The 9,187-nt window shown below is 44.2% G+C and overlaps 1 non-coding gene and 1 pseudogene across 1 annotated transcript; both read left to right on the top strand.

Annotated features, from left to right (window-relative positions):
- The first annotated feature begins 1,230 nt into the window (after positions 1-1,230).
- LOC102971869 lies at positions 1,231-8,533 on the top strand (annotated as a pseudogene).
- A 1-nt stretch (position 8,534) lies between these two features.
- On the top strand, positions 8,535-8,619 carry TRNAQ-UUG. The gene has a single exon. It is a non-coding gene; the product is annotated as a tRNA-Gln (tRNA).
- The last annotated feature ends 568 nt before the right edge of the window (positions 8,620-9,187 follow it).

Genomic DNA, 9,187 nt, shown 5'->3' with positions numbered 1-9,187 from the left:
GCGTTACTTTGGAAATTAACAAAGCATTCCTTCCCACAGACTCTGTTCCCAAATTAAACATTTTGTGCTTGTACAGCTGTTCAAATGTTGGTGAACTGAAGATGAAAAGGTTCTTAGGAAGGGAAGAGAGGTGGGTGCCTAATAAGGGGAGGGGAGCACTGTGGGGGAGTTCTTGGAGGGGGAGCTGGAGGTCAGGTAGCAGAGATTACAGAACAGTTGGAGAAGTTTATAATCCAGTTAGTGAGCACATAAAATGTTTTTTAAATTATTAGGTCTAGATAAATGTAGGTTAAGGGGGCCCACTATGATCAAGTATTTAAAGGCATACTTTTAAGTGGAAAACTTGAGAAGTGGCTATTCCCCTCCTCTAATCAGTAGAAGCCAGAGGAAACAGGAAATAAACAAAAACTGCTAAGATGGCATCTTAAGGTCATTGTGAGGCCCACTTTTCAAGATCTGACAACTGTTAAACACTAAAATGGGTCACAGAGGATGGCTGTCATCATGGCTGTGACTCTCCTCCAGAGGTATTTATGGAAAGAACAGAGCCTTTGTGTTCCACAATGCTGCAGGTAACATCCAGGGTAGACACAGAGGCATGTCCTGGATGAGCTAGCTCCCAGGTTCTCTTCTAGACTGGGAAAGAAAAGAACTCTTATGGCATTAGAGGCCTTTAGCAGCAGCTAGAGAGAAATGGACAGATGAAAGGCCCACGGTCCCCACTGGCCCACCTCTCACCAACATGCCAGAGACCCTTCATTAAGCCGCCTCTGTGTCATTTGTTTCATGAACTTGTACCTTGATCTTTGCTTACAGGGATGTGAGCCATCTTGGCAAATGTTTTTTTAGAAAGCCTTTGCTCACAAAAATTCTGTCCGCAATATTTGGATTGGCTACCAGGCCTCTCATTTTCCACACAAGTTGTTCCCAACTTATCTCTGGGTCTCTTCCAGAAAGGCATGAATTATTTGGTGGTGATGTAACTTGAAACCCAGATTCCACTTGGAAACCATTTTCATAGAGGTTGGCTGGGTGGTAAGGAATGGAAATTGGGACTAGAGAAGAAGAGAGTGAAGAGGTTTAAAAAAAAATCCAGGTTTAGCCAGATAGTATTTTCCATGCAGCTGAGGGAGCAAGAGGCCCTGCCTTCAGTAGACAAGGCCCCGGGGCTCACAGAGTCAGAGAGCTGTGCTGGGCACTGGCTGTCTGGCTCCCCTGCAGTTCCAGAGCATGGCCCTGGAGAGGCTGTCCTCTGGTCTTGGCTATGACACCTTTTACCTGTATGGTGCTTTATGGTTTCAAAAGCACTTTCACACACTTGTCTTATTTGATCCTCACAATTATGCTATGAGAGAGGTAGGACACAAATTATTACCCCCATTTTAGAGATTAAGAAACTGAGGATCAGGGCAGTCAGACAATGTGCTATCACACAGATAGCAAGTGGAAAGCCAGAACTCCAGCCCAGGTCTTCTAACTTGAGCTCATTTACTCATCCTTGTGAGCAGTCCAGTGTGCCTTTGAAATCAGAGAATTCTGGACCTTCTCTCCAGAAAAATAAACTTGGAATTTTTAGATGCTGAAACTCAACATAGACTCCAGGTAAAATTCCCATACTTTCAGCCACCCTTATGAATTCTTGCGAATGTGTGCATGCCTTGCTTCCCTGACCAGACTGCAAGCTCCTTGGAGGTTCGGGCTGTGTGTTTTCTCTTCCTTCCCATTCGCTCTCATAACTGTCACAGAGCCAAGCACCTAGCCAAAGCTGTTGCATTGCCAGGAAGAGGTAAGGCAAAGTAAAGAAAGCAAACTAAGTAAGTGGGACAGATGTCCATTTCCACATTTGACCACATGTCCTATAAGAACTGGTATCCTTGTACATGTTCTGTCCAAGACAGTCATCTGCCAGCCACACTATTTCCCAAATCCTAGAATACAGCAGTTTCCCATGGTGGCAGCAGTAATATCTTCCTCCTCGACATAATTTTCCAGGCCCAAGATGAGCTCACAAGCATGAAGAGGTAACAACCTCAGTGATCTCACACCCCAGGATCCTGATGTAAGTAAAGAAGGCAGACTGGCTGCCTTAGCTGGGGAATAGAGGTGGGTCCATGGGAGGGGCTGTAATGAGCTTAAATTGAGAGGGAGGGGTGGTAGTGAAGCAGGAGCAGCAAGAGCATCCAAGGAACACTGCTGAGGACATCTGGGTGACCAGAAGGAGAGAGTGCCTTCTGGCAGTGGGAGGGGTAAATGTGCCTGGGGGATGCCTCAGTAAGGCGGAGCCCAAGGCCAGTGACATTCTCTGACCACAGTGTTCACTTGGCACCAAACCTCAGGGCCATCTTGCTTCATCTCCCTAGAACTCATCAGCAACTGTGACTCCAGTTTTCTCACCAGAGCTACAGGGAGGAAACACTCAGTGATAATCCAAAGGCAAGGACAATTGACTAGTTAAACAGAGATGGCCCCAGTTTAAGACCTTTGCCCCGTTGCTACCCTGCCACCTCTTCGTTACCCTGTATCGCAAGTCCTTACTTTCCCAGGTTTGGTGGAGAAGGAAAAGGATTCCAAGACTGTTGTAAGCAAGTGGGGCCACTCCCAATAAATGAGACCATCCCGTACCCTAGGGACTGACTCAGTTGAGTTTCACTGGTCAGAAGAATCTGAATTTCAGACAAAGGAGGTCTCTGTTTCTTACCTTGTAGATAACAATGACTCTACTATGAGAACAATTCTAGGGTGATACAATATTACAGAGAACCAGGACCCTAGAGATTATTACATATTCATCCAACAACCTCGTTGACACATGAGGGGACTTAAGAAAATGGCAATGGCATCAGTGTCCAAACCAACCAGGAAGTTAGTGAAAGAATCTGCACTAGAACCCAGAAGTCTTTTTTTTTTTTTTTTAATTTTTTTTAAGGTTTTATTTATTTTTGAGACAGATAGAGACAGAGCATGAACGGGGGAAGGGCAGAGAGAGAGGGAGACACAGAATCGGAAGCAGGCTCCAGGCTCTGAGCCATCAGCCCAGAGCCCGATGCGGGGCTCGAACTCACAGACCGGAAGATCGTGACCTGAGCTGAAGTCGGACGCTTAACTGACTGAGCCACCCAGGCGCCCCTAGAACCCAGAAGTCTTGACCCAGTACCACACTAGCCCTTCTCCTATCTTACCCACCCTGGCCCTCTTAGATGGCAAAGGTTTCCACCCAGGGGCAACTCTGAGCAACCAAGGAAGGAAGGTCTGAATTTGCAAAACTGCTTTGTGGAAACTACTGCTCTTTAGGAGACCTTCTTATGTTGCAGCCAGCCCTGGGACTGTGTCCTTGCCTCCCTGCATCCTGTAGGGAGAGAGAGAACCGAAATTTTTGTTCTAAAAGCCCTTCTGGCCACCAAGCCTGCCCCCTCTGGCCAAACCCAGTACCTGATTTCATCCTAGTGGATCTCCACCCACCAGTCTTGGTGCCTCCTCCTGGAGCAAAGGGGCTGATACCTTGTCAGGTATAAGGTGGAAGTGGAACATGTTGCACAGACATCCCATAAATGCTCTACAAGTGAATAACTAAGGTTCCACATCTCCTACACTGCATCCAGTTCACACTTCCAAAAGCATCCAGCAAACTTGCATTCAACCTGTGGATCAGATTAGGTCAAATAAACAGATATTTATTAAGGTATTATTGGAAAGGCAATGTACAGGTGCTGAGCTCTACACAAAGACATGCCCGAGTCCCTGCCTTCAAAGGACTCAAAAGCTAACTGGGGGAGACCAGGTGATATTTTATTTTAAGTTAATATCGCAAGGTAGCGATACAAGAAGTGCCATGAGGCAACAAGTAACCATTTGCAAAATTACTGGAATAGAAAGTCTGTGTGTTGGTACACAGGAAAAAACACTGTGAACTGAACAGTTCAGGGAAGCTTGTAGAAAAGGAAAAACCTCATCAGGGCTTTGAAGGATGGGTAGAATTCAAAGGAGTGGAGAGAAGGTTTGAAAGAGCATTACAGAAATTGGTAACTGAGAAAAGATACAAAAATAGGAAAATGCAAGTGTGTTGAGGGTAGTAAGTAAAGATAATTGCAATAGTAGATGATGCTTATCATGTATCAGACACTGTTCTCAGCTGTTACATTGTCTCAGCTAACATTAATTCTTCTGATTCTCATGCAGTTCAAATTAGTACTATTATTATCGCATTTTTATAGTCAAAGACACTGAGGCATAGAGAGGCTTAAGTAATTTACCTGAGGACAGTGCTTATAAGTGACTGAGCTGGAATTTGAGCCCAAAGGCTACATATTTGGCCACTGCTTCTCTCACTGTGGCTAGAAGGGTTGATTTCTTGGAAAGGTGTGTTGGTGGCAGATCATAGAGGATCTGGAATACTACGTTACAAACTTGGACTTGACTTTGTGGTCAAAAGGAGAAACATGAAAAGTTTCTGAGCAGGCTGGCGCCTGGGTGGCTCAGCTGGTTAAGTGTCTGACTCTTAATTTTGGCTCAGGTCATGACCTCACTGTTCAATTCATACGATCAAGCCCCACTGTCAGCACAGAGCCTGCTTAGGATTCTCTCTCTCTCTCTCTCTCTCTCTCTCTCTCTCTCTCAAAACAAATAAATAAACATAAAAAAACCCCAAAAGTTTCTGAGCAGGGAAGTGGATCTCAATTTAGGGCATTAAATTGAGACACTGTACACAGGAAGGAAATCCTAAGGACACCTTCACATTTTAAAAAAGCACAGAGAAATATATTAGTACATAGGTACAGATGCCCTTCCTTTTCGTAGAGAACCTTGTGCAGTTACTTCCATTGGCTTCTCAGATCTTAAGCTAAAAGGGGATAAATCCTTGGTTGGTGGCATGGAGGGAACAACCAAAATGTAAACAGACCTGAAATCTACCCAGGTACGTGATCAAAAGCCAGGGGCTGAGATAGGCTTAGAGGATAGTGTTTACAGGGAGATAGGAGACCTCGGATCAGGAACAGTGGGGAAGAGTGGAGGGAAGAATATGTCAGACAGCAAGTGAGAGCTCAGCAAAATGAGTTGGAACCCTGGGTGTATAGTTCAGTGATATCTTAAGCATGATTGAATCAAAGTTTCTGGAAGAGGCAAAAATATTGTCAGCTATCTCCTTGATTATTTTGTAATAGCAGATAATCTCTTTAGTCCCTTCCCTCTTTTTACAGGCTAAAATGGAAAATCTTTTCTCATGCACAGAATGCTTTTATTTCTCTCTGTGTCTTTTAAGACTCGATTTTGCTAATACATTCTATCCAGCACTATAAAGCCGAGCTTGCTCTCATGACCATCCACTCTAATGAATGTGGGACAGATGAAGTAATAAGAACTTTGAAAGGGTGGTGATGGAAATAAGAGCATCTTTTTGTATTTTCCAGGAACTGTATGCACAAAGAAGCCTGCTCAAGCCAATAGAGTAAAAGCATTGGATAATTTGATTTCTGAGCAGAGATTAGATAATTGTCATGGATGGGACTTTGGGAAGGGTCACAGGAGATGAAGCATCATCCTGTTGAGATGGTCTTCAGGGAATATTGGGTGTACGTGAGTGTTATTTGGCTCCTGAGTCACAAAGCATGGGTTGTAGGGCTGGCCTTAGCCCAGGCTCCAGGAAAAATTATGTATTTATCCTTATAAATTGTGGTATTCAGTGTAACAATTGCCTTGATTTATGGCCACGCCTTCATGACCCCACTTTTGGAAATGGACTCCAAATCTGAGTTCCAAGCAGCTGTTTTATGTCTACCCACAGGAAGCCAATAAATAAATGATGTGGGGGTGGGTGAAATGGTTTGTGAATGCCCAAATCTGTTCTCTTGAACATGCATTTTTGTTTGAAGAAAGAGTTGATTAGTTTGTGTTTAAGTGAGGGCAAAAAACACTCTAATGTAAGAAAATCAAATGTGTAGATATCCCCTCTCCAATCACATGTGTGGCATTGATAAACTGTGGCTGTTGGTCTTTCCTTCCTTTGCTATCTTCTCATCTTCTCAGCTGCTATGATTTGAGAAGACTTAAACCCAGGCCTAATGCTGAATCATTTCTGGCTGGTGCTGTGCACAAGGGGTTTGGAAATAAGTCACATACCCAGACCCAAGTGCTAGGAACCAAGTGACTACATCCAGGCTCCCATGTTGACCACAAATTCTTCCCTTTAAGCCAGGTCTTGGATAACTACTACCCAGAACTAACCTGGGTACATGGGTGGCCCCACAGCCAAAGTTCTATGTTGGCCCTTCCCTGTATGTTGGCCCAAATCCCAGAGGTGAGCTATTACCCTGGTTTCCTCTCCTAAGTTCTTACTTCTTTCCCGATTACTTCTTACTTACTTTCTTCTCCTTCTAGAACTAGATTCCATCCATCCTTGTCCCTTCTTCCCACAAGCTGGGGTTTTCTGATGCCAGGTCATGGAATGATTATGCCATGGGACAGGGCACATTTGTCTAATTGGACCCTCATATTGAGTCCTGTTGATTTAATTCAGTGTTTCTCAACAGGAGTGGAACCACCCCTGAGGGATGTATTGGAAACTCAAGGGGGCATTTTTGATTGCCACAATTATTGGGAGGGGCACTAGTGGCATTTAGTGAGAGGGAACCAAGGATGCTATTGTGCAATTGTGTGCAGCACAGGCACCTTAACCAAGAAATGTTGTGTGTCCCGTATAACCTTCAAAAGTCACACTGGACATTTGTGTGCAAAAATCTGTTTATAATTGTCTGGATGTGGAATTCAGTCCCATTTTACTTGGAAATACAAGTTACTTTTGCATAGTTTTAATATACATGGAATTTTCCATACATGCCCTCTAAGCATTTTTAAAGAAAGAGAAGACTGTACTGTGTTTGGTTCAGAACTTTACCAGCAATAGTCATAATTTCAGAAAAGTATCTCACTGACAGTGACATCGTTCTTGGTATTTGAGTTGCCAACACACCTGTCTCTGTCTACATTTGTCTCTGCCACATTCACTGTGATCTCAAAGCAATGGACTACTTTATTCTATCTTCTAGTTAGTCATCCCCAAGCATTAATATACTCTAATACATATTAAAATTTTATTATAAAATATTCCTCTTCTAACAGTATTTTTCTTTATTTTTATAGTTAGGATGTTATATTAAAAATATGTATATAGGTGGTTTATTATCTGTGAATTTCTTTTCATAGTAGTAAATGGGACTTAACAAAACATTCATTTAAAATTAGGTCATTGGCTTTCTGCGCTACCCAGGGAGGGGTCTATAATGGCGTTGTTTTATGTTCCCATTGTAACTTAAAAGGAAACTTTCACAGTGTCTGGAGCCCTTGACGTCCTGCAAATGGAGTAGGATGCCCTCAAATTCCTTGCAGCAGGAACCCAGTTAAGTGGTACCAACCTTGTGTTGGTATTCCAAATGGAACAGTACATCTACAAAAGGAAAAGTGATGGTATCTACATCATGAATCTGAAGAGAACTTGGGAGAAGCTTCTCTTGGCAGCTTGAGCCATTGTTGCCGTTGAAAACCTGGCTCAGGGGTGCCTGGGTGGCTCAGTCGGTTAAGCGTCTGACTTCAGCTCAGTTCATGAACTCACGGTTTGTGAGTTCGAGCCCCGTGTCAGTCTCTGTGCTGATAGCTTAGAGCCTGGATCTTGCTTCAGATTCTTTGTCTCCCTCTCTCTCTCTGCCCCTCCCCCACTCGCACTCTGTGTCTCAAAAATAAACAAACATTTAAAAAAAAGAAAACCTGGCTCATGTCAGTGTCATATCATCCAGGAATACTGGCCAGCAAGCTGTGCTGAAGTTTGCTGCTGGAGCCACTCCTATTGCTGGCTGCTTCACTCCCAGAGCCTTCACTAACCAGATCCAGGCAGCCTTCTGGGAGCTGAGATTTCTCGTGGTTACTAATCCAAGGACTGACCACCAGCCTCTCAGAGAGGTGTCTTAGTTAACCTGCCTACCATTGTTCTGTGTAACAGAGACTGTCCTCTGTGCTATGTGGACATTGCCATCCCTTGCAATAACAAGGGAGCTCACTCAGTGGGTCTGAAAATTGATGCTGACCTGGGGAGTTCTGTGCATGTGTGACACCATTTCCCATGAACATCCATGGAAGGTCATGCCTGATGTCTACTTATACAGAGACCCTGAAGAGATTGGAAAGGAAGAGCAGGCTGCTGCTAAAAAGGCTGTGACCGAAGAGGAATTTCAGGGTGAATGGACTACTCCAGCTCCTGAGTTTATGTGATTCAACTTGAAGTCACAGACTGGTCTGAGGGCATGCAAGTTTCCTCTGTCCCTATTCAGCAGTTCCCTACTGAAGACTGGAGCACTCAGTCTACCACTGAAGACTGGTCTGCAGCTCCCACTCCTCAGGCCACCGAGTGGGTAAGAATAACCACTGAGTGGTCTTAAGCTGGTCTTCCACAAAGGCAAATAAAATGAAATAAGGTTGATGGAAAAGAAACAGTTTCTTTAAAAAACAATTAGCTCATTGGCCTCATCAGATTAAGAATCCTTTGGGGCGCCTGGGTGGCTCAGTCGGTTGAGCGTCTGACTTTGGCTCAGGTCATGATCTCGTGGTCCTTGGGTTCGAGCCCCGCGTCAGGCTCTGTGCTGATGGCTCAGAGCCTGGAGCTTGTTTCAGATTCTGTGTCTCCCTCTTTCTCTGACCCTCCCCTGTTCATGCTCTCTGTCTCAAAAATAAATAAATGTTAAAAAAAAAAATTAAAAAAAAAAAAAGAATCCTTGACCTCAGTGGATATTGCGGCACTGTCTGTTGAAAGCAAGAAAAGACTGAAGATGAGGTCAGTGCCTTCCCAGGGGAAGGCTGTGGCTGCCTATCAAGGGGTCTCATAGGTAGTATCCCCTTGACCACCTTCCAAATTTTATTGTTTATGCTCATCAGGATCTCAGAAGTTTCCAGAATTCAAGGTCACTTGAATCAGGCAAAACCATAAGTTTACTCAATAGTCAACTTACAAATTTACAGTGGGAGACATTTCTTCCCAGGGACTGAAGGTCTTATGTCCACTGTCCAAGGCAGCCAATCCTAGGAACAAAATGAACATGAATGCTGAACAAAGAGTGCAAAGGGTACTGAAGAGAGATCAGAAGAGACACTCCAATCCCCCAGCAGAGCATACTTCTCCAGCAGCCACAAAGGGCAGGGTCTCTCC

Source organism: Panthera tigris, chromosome C2, assembly GCF_018350195.1.
Source record: "Panthera tigris isolate Pti1 chromosome C2, P.tigris_Pti1_mat1.1, whole genome shotgun sequence".
Classification (NCBI taxonomy): Eukaryota; Metazoa; Chordata; class Mammalia; order Carnivora; family Felidae; genus Panthera; species Panthera tigris.
This window is presented reverse-complemented; position numbering and strand designations above follow the sequence as displayed.